This window comes from Anopheles darlingi, chromosome X (assembly GCF_943734745.1).
Source record: "Anopheles darlingi chromosome X, idAnoDarlMG_H_01, whole genome shotgun sequence".
In the NCBI taxonomy this organism is placed as follows: domain Eukaryota; kingdom Metazoa; phylum Arthropoda; class Insecta; order Diptera; family Culicidae; genus Anopheles; species Anopheles darlingi.
In genome coordinates, this window is record NC_064873.1 from 6,914,581 (window position 1) to 6,930,432 (window position 15,852).

Below are 15,852 nucleotides of genomic sequence, written 5' to 3' on the forward strand. Positions count from 1 at the left end.
GTGGGGGTGGGGGGTGGTAAAGAATGTGTCCAACTGCCACCCCCTCCCCCGCTATCCATCCTCCATCTCGTGTTATGGTCCGCGATAAAACGTTTCGTTTCACACCCAATGAGTAAGGAGGGTGGAAGGAGAGAAGAAGAAGCAGAAGCCCGTGCGCCTGGTGGGGTGTGTGTGTGTCACAAGGTCAAAACAGGGGGTGGGGGATGAAGATGGTCGGGGGATGTGTGTGGGGGGGGGGGGGGGCACGTTGCACGACGACGCTTCGTGCTTTCCATAGAATAGTGTGTTTTCCAGTGGCATGGCGTTACACCCTTACCCGGGGGCGCACCCCCTGCAGCAACCCCCCTCCCCCATTTCGCTCGTGTTCCTCTCTTCTAGCGCGCTCCGCACATGTGAGAGGGGCGAGGGGATGAGGTGTGCGCGCGCGTTCGTCGTGCGCGTGTGGTACTGCCACAACACCCCGCAACGGGGGGGAGAAGGTCTGGTTGGTATGCAAGTCCCAAGCCGCAGGTGCATGTTGTGGTAGTGTGTGTTGACGCACGCTCAGCAGCAGCAGCAGCAGCACGAATTAGCGCGTCTATCAAGAGCGGACAGCGATAAGCAGCCTAAACCTCTAAACCCCCACCCCTAATCGCTACACTTCGCATGGGGTTGTGTGTGTGTGTGTGTGCATGTGTCACAGCTGCAACAGGCAGGCAGGCAGGCAACGCATGAAATCTCGTCGCTGGTCGATCCTGGCAGCAACGATGTCATCTAAGCGTGTGTGTTTGTGTGTAGGCGGTGTGTGCAGGAAAAAAGGGCTAAGGGAGTAGGAGGGGGACACCTCACACTACGCACGTGAGAGACGTGAGCGCATCATTCTGTTTGCGCATGCGGCAAGTGGCGCGCGAAATCTTCCGCCGTCGCCGGTCGTCTCCATCAAGCAGCAGGCGCACTACTCCTCCCATACAGGGGGAGGGTGGGCTGGTGGTGCAGGAGGAGGGGTGGTGGTGGTATATGATCACGACGATGGCATCGCATCGCCAACGGCGTGGCGAATGATGAACACGCTTCAATGTCAGTCCGCAACGATGCAACGATGCGATAACGCCGCTTGCAGCAGCAGCAGCACCAGCACCACCCGGTCAAAACGACACAAGTGTGCGTGCGGTGTGCTGAGAGGAGGAAGGATGTGCGAAGATGATCAGCGCGCGCACACACCACACCGCTTGCCTTCACTGCGTTTCCACCTTTTTCTTCTGTATACTCAACGCGCGCCGTGCACTAGACCGAGATTGTGTGCGAGATCAAGAGAGAAAGAAAAAAAAGACAGAGAGAGAGAGAGAGAGAAAGAGAGAGAGAGAGAAAGAAAGAGAGAAGCAAGGTGGGGGCGCGTCATTGCGCACACGCACACGGGCGGCCGCCGCGACCTTGACAGTGAAAATGTCATCCACTATGCCGTGTGGTGCTCACTGTGGTGCTATACGAGCTGCACTCGCTCATGCATGTGTGTATGTGTGTGTGTGTGTGTGTGTTTTTCCGTGTGTGCTGGTGCACTCTTGGATGCTTGATGCTCTGCGTGCGTGCGTGCATCCTTACCTTCTACTCCTCTTTCTTCTCCTCTCGTTGCTTTATGATTTCTCTCTCATTATTATTTAATTTAAACTCGGGTTGTTTGATGGCGGCCAAATGATGATGGTGGTGTGTGTGTGTGTGTGTGCGTTTGTGTGTCTGCGTGTGTGTGTATGCGTTTGTGTGTCTGCGTGTGTGTGTGCGATCTATTTTAGAGGAATAAAACAAATGGAGAAATAGGGATCGAACTTCCATTGTTGCTGTTGGTTTTGCAGCTGCAACAACACAGGGCGGCCATCGTCGACGGGAAGTGTCCCCGGCAGTACCCCCCTCCCTCCCGCCACTGGTTCCCTTTCTCTCGCTCTTTCGTTCTATCTCTGTAGTTACGGTGTACCGATCGCCGGATGATAACCTTTGCTTATCTTTTTCGCCAACCGCAACGCAACGAGAGAGCTGCACGCTGCTGCTGCTGTTGGTGTGTGCACTCTGTTATCACACTCCGGCGATTGCTGTGAATGCGCAGGTAACTGAGCGCCGCGCGCTGCACATCCCCCCCTTCGCCATCACTCACTATCTGTCTCTCTTTCTCTCAGTGTGGCTGTGGCGCGTTCGATAGTGCGAGAGAGCGAGATTAGCGATGAGATAAGCCAGCGGGGGGGAGAGCTTATCTCATTTCAGTGAAGAAAGATCTCATCGTGACCAGAGCGCGTGTGAAGGATGAGATGAATCCGCTTTGCCTGCTGCTGCTGCTGTTGCCTTGCCATTCGCTGTTTTCGGTGTTTGTCAACAAAGATGCATCCCCCGGGTGTTAAATTCAGCAACACATGACGGACGCAATCTCTGCACTACGGTTTCGCGTTCGGTTCGGGTCAGAATTTGGATTGTTGACGCGCGCGCGCGCGCACCGATGCAGCCGCCATCTTCGCTGGTGGTTGTCAATCGGTGAACCGAAATGAATCTCGCTAGATGACATTCGAGGGTAGCGTGCGCGCGCGATTGGCTTGGCACGGATTGGCTTTGGTGTACGTGTACTACCTGTGCCCCCTGTGCGCCTATGTGCGCCAGCCCTAGCCCTAGCCCCTGTGTCCGTGTGTGAGATCCGGTAAATTTAGCTGCACGCTTTTTCGCAGCTGTTGCACTTTATACCCTATTCTCTCTCTCTCTCCTCTCTCGTTTTCTCTCTCTCTCTCTCTCTCTCTCTCTCTCTCTCTCTCTCTCTCTCTTTCTCTCTCTGTACTCATTTTGCAACTTGCACCGCGCACACGATCTCAACACCTTTTGGTTGTGTCCACCACGACTCCTCCAAGGGTTTTGTGATTGTTTTCTGCCGCCAGCATCGTCGTCGCCGTCGTCGTCGTTGTCGTTATTGTTGCAGCTGGGGGTACAAGCGATCATTCACTCGCCATCGCCCCCATCACAGCCTAGAGTGACTCGACTCTTGGCGCGCTGCTGGTGACGCCGACGACGACGACGGCGTTGCGCAGGATGTGTTGGCTGTTGCCTACCTGCTGCTGCTGCTGCTGCTGCTGCTGCTACCGCTACAAAGGGACTTATAGTGCGCATCCACTCACGCTCTCTACAGTAGTAGGTGAGAAGGTGAGGAACAAGCAGCAGCAGCAGCAGGATGAGCAGGAAGAGGAGCAGGAAGAGGAGAAGGATGAGGAAGAGGAAGGGGCACTGCGAATCAGATCGGAAATCGCAAATCGGGGCCATTCAGTCGCCGATGGATGATCGATGTGCGCTGTTGTGATTTACGTGTGTGTGTGTGTTTGGGTACCTTTTTTCTCCCGTGGATCCTTTCAGGGGTTTCTGTGAAAGCAACAAAACAACAACAATAACAATAACAACAACAACAACAAGGTACCTCCCCTGCACCACCCTTTACTCTTTTGGGGAAGAGGGGAGGTCCCAGTGTGTAGCAAGAAGGACGATCAAGTGGCTGCGTCGTTGGGGATGATTTTGTGCCTAGAGTGTGCTCCAGCTAACCAGTCAGTGGGTGCGTGAGTGTGTTGTGTGTATGTGTGTGTGTGGATGTGTGTGCGTGCATCCTTATCTCTGTGTCCCGCTTTCCCGGGATCCACCGTATTCCGTGCAGTGTGAGTGTAGGAATCGCTCCCAGAATCCCAGATCGATTGCGCGCAACACCATCAACACCTTTACCGTGTCTCGTGTTTCCTCCCCTTTCAAGAGGACGGCACCTTGTGTGTTGGGCTTGGGCGCCTCACTATCAACTCATCTAGCCCTTCGCGCTGCGCCCGGCTGCCGATGTATATGTGGTTTGGAGCGAAACGATAGGGCGGAGTGTTTTTGTTTGCGTTGTTTGGACCAATGGATATACCGATTTGGTACGCGATTCGTTTAAGGGAGGGGGCCGCAGCTAGTGTTTAGTGCGCAGGATTGACACATTTTGCTCAGGATCTGGGACAGAACACGACCCCCAATCCGAGCTTGGTTTGGAAGTTGATTAGAACACGGTTAGAAGAGTAGTAGAGAGACCCCCTTTTGGTGTGTTTGTTATCCGTCCGTTCGCCGTGTGCCGTGCAAGAGCAGAGAGGGGAGAGGAGGTCCCCATCGTGCCTGACAGGTGAGAGCCGAGAAAGAGGTCGCCAAGATCGCCACTAACGCTCACACATACACAGTGCGTTCTCTTCGCTATTTTTTCTTCTTCGTCTTCTTCTTCTTCACTCATTTGGACCGCGCTTCATCGCAGATCGGTTTGTATGGCTAGAGTGGCCTAGCGCATCTTCGATTACGCGGGGCCCTTATTACATCACACTCCCACACATATAGACACACGAATCGTGCTCAGTGTCATCCCCGCCAATACGCATCCACTCCACCGGGGGGGGGAGCATATTAATATATCCGACCATCTGAGCATGCACCCAGAGAATGCCCTTCACCAAGGAGAGTGGCAGAGAGAGAGAGAGAGAGAGAGAGAGAGAGAGAGAGAAAAAAAGAGAGAAAGAGAGAGGCGGGATCCGTTCCATGGTGGCCAGTAGTCCCACCACCGCCGCCGCCATCACGCACGTGCACGTGAAACGCTATTTTCAGGCACCACCACCACCACCACCACCGCCGGGGATACCGAACACAACAACCCATCGGCCGCCGCTGCTGCTGCTGGCACAGTCAGCCTGACGTTGACAGATGTCATTGGCGCACGGTTGTTGTTGTTGTGGTGTTGGTGGTGGTGGTGGTGGAGGGAGCTGCGTTGCAAAATGGGGGTGCACTGCGACGTGGGGTGACAGTCAGTCCGCACTCTGGCTGGCTGGCTAATGCAATAACAAAACAAACGGCTGGTGGCGAACGTTCTCGCGTTCTCTACGTAGAAAGAGAAAGGGAAGAAGGGAAGGGAAGAAGAAGGATGGCACAGCGGTCGGTGGTAGTGCGTGCGCGCGTAAATGGCGCCTCAAATGGGATGCTAATGTATGCGTCGCTGCACGCACACACACACGCACGCACGCAAGCAAACGTGCATTGATGCGTTTAGTGGTTGGCACGCCGTCAATAATTGGCGAATTTGTCGCGCGGTGTGTTACGCGTGAGCCTGGATTTGCACGAAATGCGAAAGATGGTGTGTGAGAGAGAACTAGAAAGAGGAAGTGAGAGAGCTTTTGCTCTAGTGCACACTGCACGCAAGCACACAGTCCGTGACTGTAAAAGCTGTAGAGAGGCAGGCGACGCATCGAAGCGACGATACGCCATTTACCAATGATTGGAGAGAGAGAATGGCGGGAGGGGAGGAGGGTATTTTGGACGCAGGAACCATTTCCAAGGTCATTTCTATTTCAATTATGTCCGTAGCTTCGCGCTGTTTGTTCGATACGCGATTTAGCTCAATTGGCAGCGTGCCGCCGGTTTGTCAACTCAATCTAAGACCTTTTTTCTAAGTCTAAGTCCCTAAGTTCGAGCCTCGATCAAGTCGAATTTTTTCGCTCATCACCCTATTCTACTATTCTAACTTTTGGTTTCTTTGGCTCTCTCTCTCTCTTTCTCATTGCAGGTACGTTTAGTGGACCACATTATAAATCACACACACCAATTCCCGTAAGCTCTCTACTACTCTACACACAAACAGCTCTGTGCCGCGGAAACCAACCTGCTCTTAGGTGTCTCGGGGGTAAGTGGTAAGGGTCTCTTTTTCAGTTCATGTGCTATGGACAGACTTCTGTGGACAATTTGTGGTGGAAATGTATTGCACATTTCGTTGTTGTCCAGCGCGGCGCATCGGGTGCATGCGAATGGGTGGCCGGGAATGTACGCAACAACAACGAGATGCAATCAAAAATCATGCCAAATGGGGGGATATATATGATGCACCCTTACGCGCGCCCTCTCTCTCTCTCCTCTTTCTCTGTGTCGCTCTGCTCCTACTAACCTACTGAGCTAGATAGATGCTCGAATTTTGGAAGACCTGGCATCGTACTGTCTGGCCTCTCATAATTCCCCTTTCCCCTGTCGGGATCGATAGCTGCATCCCCCAGCCACCCCCGTATACGTTTTCATTGTTGTGCGAAGCGGCGAGGGCGGCGGCGAAGGCGGCGGTGGGGATGGCGATGGTGTCCTCGATATCGGCTGGCGGGAATTGAATTCTTGTTCTCGGGAACACGGGCGTGTGTGTATGTGTGTTCTGGCAAGCCATTTTGAACTGGCGCGCGCTCTAGATTGGTTGTGGCCTCGTCCGCCCACCTGGTGGCTGGTGCGTGAACCATGCATGCGCTTCCATGTCCATATATCCCCCTCCCCCACCCCCACCCCCACCCCTTTCTCCGCCACCTCTTTATCGCCACCACCATGCAGGTGCCGCCGATGGTTGGTGGTGACTCCCGTGTGGCTTATTATTTTTGGGTCGTGTCGTCACACAACCGTTTCCCCTAATACCACCTCCTGCCGCCCGCCTCCCCTTCAACCTCACTCTGGTGTGAGTGAGAATGGTACGGCGGCAATCGATCAAAATACACTCACGTCTCGCCACCGGGTGCTGTGGACTGCAACAATGTTGGTGGGAAGGGGGTTGTGGGTGGGTTGGAGTGGGAGGAAGGGTGGGGTGCTGGCGAGTGGCGAAGAGAGATGTCTCTAACGCGCGCATTGTCCTTCCTTTGCGACGCGTCTCGAACGGAATCGCTAGGGGTGTCGCTAGGGGTTGGGGTAGCGCTGGGGGATGGGGTGGGAAGGGTGGTTTCGATTTTTCATCGTTGGTGTGTGTGTGTGTGTGTGTGCCGCTTGCTCCAATGATCGATTCGATTCGTCGAGCGCGCGCGCGAAATGGATGCTCGGTGCGAATGTAATCCTAGGAGAGGAGGAGTGTGTTCTGTAGAGAGAAGAGGTGAAGGGTAAGGGACGTGGACTATCTCACCCTTCCCCTCCCTTCCTTTTTCATGGAAACCAAACACGGACATGCACTTGTGCCCAGGATATAGTTTAACCCCAAAGAAGATGCACCCTCGGTGCTGTTTGCATCACCCTCTGCCCCCTGCCATGGTTCTGTGTTCCTGTTCCGAAGAAGGAACCATGGATTCCTCCTCCTTCTCCTTCTGCTCCGCGCTTTGTGTTCTGCTGCAGCTGCTACCAAGCACCAGCTACCAGAAGGGGGAAAGAAAAGGGGAGAGGGGTTGCGGTTGCGTAAGTCGACCTTCGATGACGCGACGCGAGAGGAAACGAGAGAGCGCGCCCAGAACGGTAGGAAGGAGAGATTGCAACGGGAATGCAACGGGCGGCGGGAATCGAAATCTGGGAACGCGTCCAACGCTCGTTTGGCTCGTTCGCTCTTTGTGTTGCCAGCAGCATCGCGAGGGGTTGGAAGGGGGAGGGGGAGAGGGAGGGATGTTACAACCTCCTCGCTTGTTTGGCGGCGGTGATGTGTGTGGATTGTGGAAGTTGCCCCCACCCCCTTCTCCCCCTTCCCTTCCCTGGTTTTGCCGCGGCGTGCCAAGTGCACTTCCGCTCCTTACCCCGCGTTGCCGCGTTGGCGAGCGAAGTTTCGAAAATAGAACCCACAGCCGCCGCTCCCCCCCGGGGGTGAACATCCCCTTACCTACTACTCTTCTCAACCCCTTCTTCCTCCGTCGCCATTCGGCGACACACACACACACGCACACGAATTTTCTTCCCATGACGACGACGCCGATCGCTGCCAGGTGTGTGCTACCTGCTGCTGCAACTCACCCCCTGCTTGCCTACCTCCCGTTCCCTGACCGGTTTACTGGGCTCTGAGTGTGATATTCAATGAGGAGGATGCGTCTTGGACTTGGCGCGTTCAAGGACACACCTGGATCCCTGGTGGTGTTCCCGGGAAACCAGGAAGGGTGGGGGTGGTTGAGGGATGAAGGGCGTAATAGTAGTAGCGTGCCAGAAAAAAAGGCAAAAGAAGAAGAGCAAAGCCATCTTTGTGCGCGCCTCTCCCGTCCGTTGTCGTTGCCGGGTGCTAATTTCTCCTTGGCCCTAGTTTCTCATCCCTCCCCCTCCACTTCCTTTTCCTCCTCCTTCACCCCTCAGACGGGTGGATGATCCGGGGATGAACGTTTGGGATCGCCCCAGGTCGCTGAGAGACACATTCTGGCGAAGAAATTAAGAAAGAAAGTGGGAATTGGGGAGGGGTGGTGGGTGGTGGGTGGATAGTTACGAGCGGTAAGTTTAGAACCCGAACGACCGTACCGAGAGTCGTCTAGAACGTTCGTTCGCGATGCCACACAAAAAATCCCGCGTCGTCGCCATCGTCGACATCATCCCTTGCAGCAACAGCAGCAACAACAACAACATCCCTTAGCGAGATGCCATCCCTCGCCGCCGCCGTGGTTTGGCATCGATATCCTTTTGCTACTGTACGCGATGATGCACACTGCATGCGTGTGTGTGTCGCATCGGCTGTTCGCAAAAGAGAGGAGCAGGAGGCATAAAAGGGGGTGGTATTGAAAAAGGTGGGAAGGTGGTGGTGGCGACGGCGGCGGCAACGGTTGCACGTGGAACTAAAATTAAACTAAATAAGCGGTGAGGTGTGGGAATGAGAAAGTATAGCGCGAAATGTTGGCATGGTAAGGGGTGGGATGAGGGGTGCAGAGGGGGTTAAGGGGGGTCCGCACTTTTGATGATTGTATTCCTGTGGGGCGCGCCCGCGCGCTCTATCCCCAAAAGTGTGTTTTCTTCTCTGGCCACCGGAGGTGGAGGTTGATGCGACGCAATAATGAGAAGTAAACGGGTGGGAGTGGGGGTTCAGTTCAAAGCGGGGCCGCGCGCTCTCGGTTTAAGGTTCCGGCTGGCGGTCGCGAAACAAACCGCTTGAAACACTTGAAACAAACCGAAAACTGCTGACGGAGGCAGAGGCTTTCTGAAAGGGCGTGCACGTGCGCGCTGCGTAGCAAAAAACTAAACTCTCGGATCGGATGCACTTCTTCCGCGGATGTCAATCGAGACTCGATCTATCCAGTAGCACGCGCGTTTTGCACTGTGACCAATCTTTGATACCGGCTGTGGCAGCGCAGAGTTCGCTCGATGATGCATTATAGTGCTGCTGCTGCTGCTGCTATTGCTGCTACTGCTGCGGTGTGCGATGAAGCATAAGCGTAACACAAACATAAACAATCCGCTGATGGCGCGCGAAACCACCACACAACACACCACACCACACACCCTCTTTAGCCGTCCCTTTTGATCGCCGCGAAACACCCTTCAAACTGCATCCGATCTTCAATAACACACACACACGCCCACTGGGGACCGTTCTAGTAACCATCCGTGTCACAGTCCCCGGGACTAGAGGTTCAGGCCCAGCAGCAGCATCATCATCCAGTCGTGTTCTAGCCGCGATCCACAGCATCTGACGATCGTTTTCCCATTAGCCCAACCGCGAAGAACGCGCGCACGAACAAGTTCGCGCCCAGAGTTGTGGTGACACTTGTGTCCAGTGTTTTTTTCAAGTAACAGTGTACAAGTGGCGCGCAGTGCAAGTGTTTTCCCACTAGGGAGTATTTTTTGCGCGCGTGCGCGCTCCCTCCAGGAGGGAGCGTCTAGTTTCGGCCAACAGGTGGTGACAACAACCGGTGCACGATTTTCGGTGCACTGTAGACATTCCGGCAGCGTGCCATCAATTTGTTTTTTTTTTTCCATCGAACTCTAAAGGTAAACCATTCGAATCTAGACACACGTTTTTTTTTTATCACAAAAGCGCCTACAACCTTTTTTTTTGCAATTCTGTTAACAGCGGTTTGATCGCTGTTGGCTCTTTCGTGATATCTTTTTTTTCCTTTTCGAAACTAACCTCAGAATATCATAGTTAAACGTTACTGGGGGGGACTCTTACATTGAATCTGGAAAAATATAACATCCGATAAATGGTAACAAATACCCAATTCCACAGACCAACAGCCTTTCGAACAGTTCTCAACAAACTCCTGGGATCTGTTAGCATAATTTTACCACAAAACTCACGTTGGAGGTCATCACAGTTCGGCAAATAGGTTTGTGGTAGCCAAATAGCTGAATAGAACCTTAGAACAACAGGATGATTACCCACAGCCGTCCTTTCTTTGTTGTACATACACAGCATTCTTGCACGAACAAGTGCTAACCGAATTCAGACCATACACCATTAAAAGACGGCATTACACGTGTAAAAATACACGACCACATGCATTGACATGTGGCGATACCTGACGACAACGATGTAAAAATGCATTTCGCTTTACCTGCGCTCTGAAATTGCAACAACAAATCAAATGTTGTCAAAATCAAAATGGGGTTTTGTCCCTTCATTTATCCACCCTGTGATCCGGTGTATGTTTGGCATGATATCATCTATGTTGGCCGATTATCAAAAGCAAATTTAAAAATTTGTCTCAAAAATGTATATAAACCAGCTGAAATAGAGAAGGTCCTGCACTACTGTGCAAAAGCATTTTGGGGCGATGTCGAAGTAAAAGTTGGTAGACAAAACAAACGAAATAAATCCGCGGCAACATTTATTTTAATTAATGGCAATAGAAAACCCTACAAAAAGATTTTCTTTTCTTTAAGCGTCTCATTTCTTGGCTCCGATTATTAGACCTGTTCCGTGTGTCCAGATTCTAACTGGTACAAGCTTTAGTAGCCAAACCACCCCACAAACACACACACACAAATGGTTCACGCTGACTCATGTGATCCGATTGGTGGCGCTGAGTCACCTCCCCTCGACAGCACCTGCAGTTGCGCTCCTCAACAACAACTGCATGCTGCTGCTGCTGCTGCTGCTGCTAATCGATTTGCCCGCTCAGAGGACGGATTGATGCTACCTTCGATTGCGAATCCGCGGCGCAGCATGATGTGCGGTCGCGCTAATTAGCCTGAAGAGGTGGATCGCCGCCACCCCTCTCTCACCCATCTTTTGTCCCTACCCCAAAGGATTCATCATCAATCTGCGTGCCACATGAGGGTGTAACGCGCTTCTCGCATCCCTTTTCTCACGATGAATAGACACTTGTATTGTGTATCGAGCGTACATTGTGTGCTTCTCCTCCTCCACCTCCTCCTGACAGGACAACAGCAGCGCCAGTGTCTCCTGGTGGCTTCGACATCATTAGCTTCGTCACCCTTCTGCTGGTACCACCCCTACCAGCTACTCCGGAGCAGCGCCTCCCCCCCGTGCCTTGCGTTGCATTTTAGCTTCCGTGTCCGTGTGATCTCAAGAGGAGGGAGCGCAGCACGATGCCACAAGTGACAAGCAGCCGCGCACAAGTGTGCAAAATAGGACTTTCAGAGAAAAAGAGCGAGAGACAGAGAGAGCGAGAGCGAGTGAGAGGGTGGGGTATGGTAAGTGAGTGGCAACGGCGAATCCCACGCAGCGCGTACCACCACCTTCTCTCGGGGGGGTTGAGCGGGGTGGGGAGGAGGGGGTGCAACTGCATTTTTCGATTACTTCGCCAGCATTAATCTCACATTCCTGACTTCTTGAGCTTGCCGTGTGGTGGTGATGGTGGTGGAGGAGGTGCGTTCAGGTGCGATGGTGTGTGCACACACACACACAGACACCGCAAGCCGGTTGGTGGGCTGTGTAATTGAAGCTAATTTACAGTGCGGGCGCGAGCGCGCGACGTTTGAAGTTTGTGGCCGTCGTCCGTCCAGTACATGGCGCGCGCGCGCGCACGCTCGCTCGCGGGGGATGGGATAGTGGTGGCGAGTTGAACATATTTTCCAACCCACTGGCAGGGGCCCTTCCGCAACGCGCGTTTGTTCTGTGCCGCTGTTAGCGTGCGCAGCAGAAGAAGAAGTAAGGAACCAACAGTGTGTAGGACCCGAAACTCAACACCTACTGCCAGCAGCAGCCAGTAGATTGTAGCACCGTAGCGCGCGTCCCCTTTGGTGGTGTCTCGGTAGTTCCGTATTCCCGTGAAGGGTGGGGGTGTGGTTTGGTCCGCTGGCTGGCTGGCTGGCTGGCCCCGGCCCGGCTTCTGCCTCCTTCTTCTGCTCCTTGATCTGTAGATCTTGTGCGCTCCCCGAAATGGGGCTAATTTATAAAACATGTTGCGCACACACACACACATCAGGGAAAGCGTTGCGGGGGAGGGTTGCACCAGGCGCCTTGCAACGGGTCCTTGCGGGGTGGCGTGGCTGGCGTGTTGAAATGCTCTTTAAGATCATCTCGCGCTCGCGCGCCCATTACGGTTGGGGTGGCGGGTTTGAAGAAAAATAGCAAAACAGGGGAGAGGGGGTTGGGGAGGGGGTTGCTAGCCTCCGATCCTTCACGATATCGCGGTCTCGACTTAGGGCTACTTCTCGCATCGCCATCGCTATGCTGGCCTGCACTGCACTGCACCACCCCCGCTGTATAGGATGTGGCAAATGAGATTAAAGATTAGGGGAGAGCCCTTTTGGGGAGAGGTGGGGGTGGTGCGCGCGCGCGCGCGGAACCTCATCAACCCAGAAGAGACCCCAGAGGTTCGCGTGTGTCGCGCTCACTCTGCCCCGATCCCGATCCCGAGGTCCGCGTGCGCCCGGGTTGGCGCGATTAGATTGGAGGCGCCCTCCTGGGAAGGGGAGCAGGGATGGGGGATGGTTTTGGTGCAGCAGCAACAGCAGCAGCCGGTCGGGCCAGAGTCCGGTCGGTACGGAGGAGTTGCGTAGAGATTGATGAGTTGATTGGATTCGCCGTGCAATCCAAGGCAATCCAGGCGCGCGCGCGACTCTCGGAAAGGGGAAGAGGGTCGTCGCGCACCCTTCTTCATCCCTTCATCTGTTCTGGTGGTGGTGGTGATGATGATGATGGTGGTATTGTTCAGCTCGCAATCGCGCCCGGGGGCATCTGTGGAGAGCGTTTCGAATCTACAACAGTTTCCATCGTAACAGAGAGAGAGAGAGAGGAATAGAAAGAGAGAGAAAGAGAGAGAGAGAGAGAGAGAGAGAGAGAGAAGAGAGGAGAGGGAAAATGGCAAGAACGCCCAGGTGTACTCCCAAGTGTACTGCCAAGTGCTCCATCACCGTCAAGCTTTTGGGAGCCACTCTGGTCGCTCTCTCTCTTTCTCTCTCTTTCTCTTCTTTTACCTCTCTCTCTCGCTCTCTCTCTTTCTCTCGCACGTTCGCATGGCACTAACGGGATTTCCGCCATGGCTTTGACTTCCGTGCATCGGGAATATCTTTTCGTGGATCTACTTGCGCGCCCTGTAGCCCTGTTAAGAGCTTCTTCTAGCAGTTCAAGTAAGTCCCCAACTTCCACGTCCCAAACCGTTTGGTTCCGGTTACCCCCCCCCCCGGGATTCGAACACAGACCAGGAGTGTAGGGCCCGGGACACAGCATCTCTCTCTCTCTTTTTCTCTTTTTTTCTCTTTCTCTCTCTCTGATTCGCTCTTGAGACTCCTTTCACTCGCCGCTGAACCGCTTACGGCTAGCGCTTCAGTCGGGACCACCGCGCATTGATGAGGAGTTCTCCCGGAGCTTGTAATCCTCTACTGGGTGCGTGTGTGCGCTCGCGCTTAGTGGGTGTTTTTGTTCCTGGAGCCCTGGAGCCGCTGTGGATCTCCTGGTGAGCCGGGGGAATGTTGGGAGGGGGTAGCGCGCGCCCGCCCGCTCGGTCGACTTATTTATGGCCGCAATTTGTTTAATAAATGCGAGCACACCGCGCAACTACTGGACCACAGGGAGAGAGAGACTACATGCGTGACTGTTGCGTGCTCTCCTTCTCTCTCTGTCTCTCTCCCTCTCTCTCTCTCTTCATACTACACCTGCCACCCCCCTCCCCCTCCCCCGCGCCGCCCTTTCGCTACGCAAAGTCTCTTCTCTGTTTCTCGGGCGCAGAGACACACAAATGACGCGCGGTGTGTATGGCGCGCAGCCCCCTTCACCCCCTCCCTCCCCTCTGGTACCACCAACTCGGAAACCTCGTTGCACCATCGCTCTAGCAGCACCTCAAACTACCACTAAACATGACACCTTCCAGCAGCAGCACCAGCAACAGCAACAAGCTGTTTGCGGCTTAAGCCCTTCTCCTCCCCCTCCTTCTCTAAGCGCAGCGCGCTGCCTAATGCCAAAGCGTACTAAAAAATCCCGCGAAGGACAATTAAGGCGCACAGCGGCGGTGGCAACGGCGGCGGCATTGCACAAAATTTACTCTGCGCACCCCCACCCTTGCGTACGCGCGCGCGCGCGGGGGTGAGTTATTTGGTTGCAGCCCGGATCGTAGCCTTTGGACCACTCCTGGAGTGTCCAGGATGTGTTGTGTACCGTGCCGGGCGTGCGGGCGCGCGCGCACGCTCTGATTTCCTCATCATTAACCCCGCTTTCTACCCACCCCCGCTCACACACACACACACACACACACACACTCAGGAGGGGTTCGAATTAATGATCATTTCACCCGCGGGCTGGGGCAGCCCGTGATCCATGCGGACTATGAAACGAGGGGAATGAGGAGGGATGGGGATGAGGGTGGGGGGAGGCTGTACTGCGATCCGTGCGCGCCCTAGCGCGGGCTAGTTAACGAGATGGGCTGGGAAATTAATTTTTCATCCCCCATCCCTCCATCCCTTCATCCCCAGCATCTCATCTCACCTTGCCCTCACCCCCTCCCCCCCCCCCCCCTCCTGGTTCACACTTTATCCAGATCAATTTTCCAACTCTTTCCTTCTCTTTTTACCCCGACCACCCCCTCCCCCGGTCCCCTTACCCCTCGGGTAGGGCGACGTAAAGCGTAGGTGGCTTACGCGGTTGTTCCGCGTGTCACGTTCGCGCTCGCGGGGTGGCGTGCCGTGCCGGGCCGTTCGGTCATGACGGTTTTTCCTACCCTCTCCTCTTTGCTCCTCCTCCCTCCTCCCTCACCTTATACACGAGTGCGCGCGTTGGCGCGCATGCATCAGCGCCCGAGGCTCGTATAATGATGGCGCAGAGCGTGGTATAGTGCGTCTGTGTGTGTGTGTGTGCCTTTTGGACGCGACCGGTCAAGGGTGGAAGGCATGCGGGGGGGTGGGGGTTTTGCACGACGCGAGGGTGGCTCAATGGAGTGCAGAGAACATTTTCTAAATTTCTACTCCCATCTCTTTCGCTCTCGGTCGCTCGTTCGTTCGCTCGCGTTTTCTACAGGGTTTTGACGAGGGGGAGGGGGAAGATGGGGTGTAGCGAGGGGAGGAAGCTGAAGTGATGCTGTCCCTATGCTCTACCGGGTCCACCGGTACCACTCGTTTGCTGCTGCTGCTGAGCTGATCCACCCCTCATCCCTTTTCTACTGTCCCAACCGAGTTCCCCTTTCCCGTTGCAACGTTGCAAAGGTCAAACTGTTGTGCGCAAGAGCCGGGTGGGGGAGGGGGTGCGCATTTGGAGCCTCAAGCTGCAGCAGCAGCAGCAGCAGCAACAGCCTAGTCAGTCCTGTGTGGAAGATGCATCCGCGCTCTCCTTTGTGGTTGAACGGTCCGGTCCTGAGGGGGATGATCGTGAAGGGGGTGGAGACGCACGTAAAGACGCCGATCTCTCTCGGAGTCCCCCCGAGCTGTTGATCGACGGGATGGGTGGGGAATAGCTGAGCGTACCCTGGAGCCCCCGGAGGATATAGACATAATTCGTCCAGATTCGAAAAATCTTCCCTTTGGTGAGACATTATTAGGGGAGGAAGAGATCACTCTAGGAGAGACACATACATACACACACTTGGGTGCGTGTTAGTGAGTATCTAGGTATTTGTTGATTGCTGGATAGCCAATCCGTTTTCCGAACAAAATGTACTTGATTCAGGAACAAGGATTTGTGTTGAGGAACTTTGACCTGTAGTCTATCTAGTATCTTGCTTTTGGGGGATGGATTACTTCAACCCCGGGGGCATATATGCAAGAGGCAGGTTTGGA

At 54.4% G+C, this 15,852-nt stretch overlaps 1 protein-coding gene across 8 annotated transcripts in view; it reads left to right on the forward strand.

The window, feature by feature from the left end:
• LOC125956109 (serine-rich adhesin for platelets-like) overlaps window positions 1–15,852 on the forward strand; it is a 126,841-nt gene that overhangs the window by 31,683 nt on the left and 79,306 nt on the right. The window contains exons 1-2 of one of the 8 annotated variants that reach the window (XM_049687721.1): window positions 2,145–2,653; window positions 3,355–4,135. The exons of 4 other annotated variants lie outside the window; for them this stretch is intronic. The gene's annotated coding sequence lies outside the window, so the exon portion shown is untranslated. Of the gene's footprint in view, window positions 1–2,144; window positions 2,654–3,190; window positions 4,136–5,557; window positions 5,675–15,852 lie in introns of those variants that run through there. 3 more of the 8 variants (XM_049687696.1, XM_049687679.1, XM_049687712.1) reach the window with 3 other exon arrangements.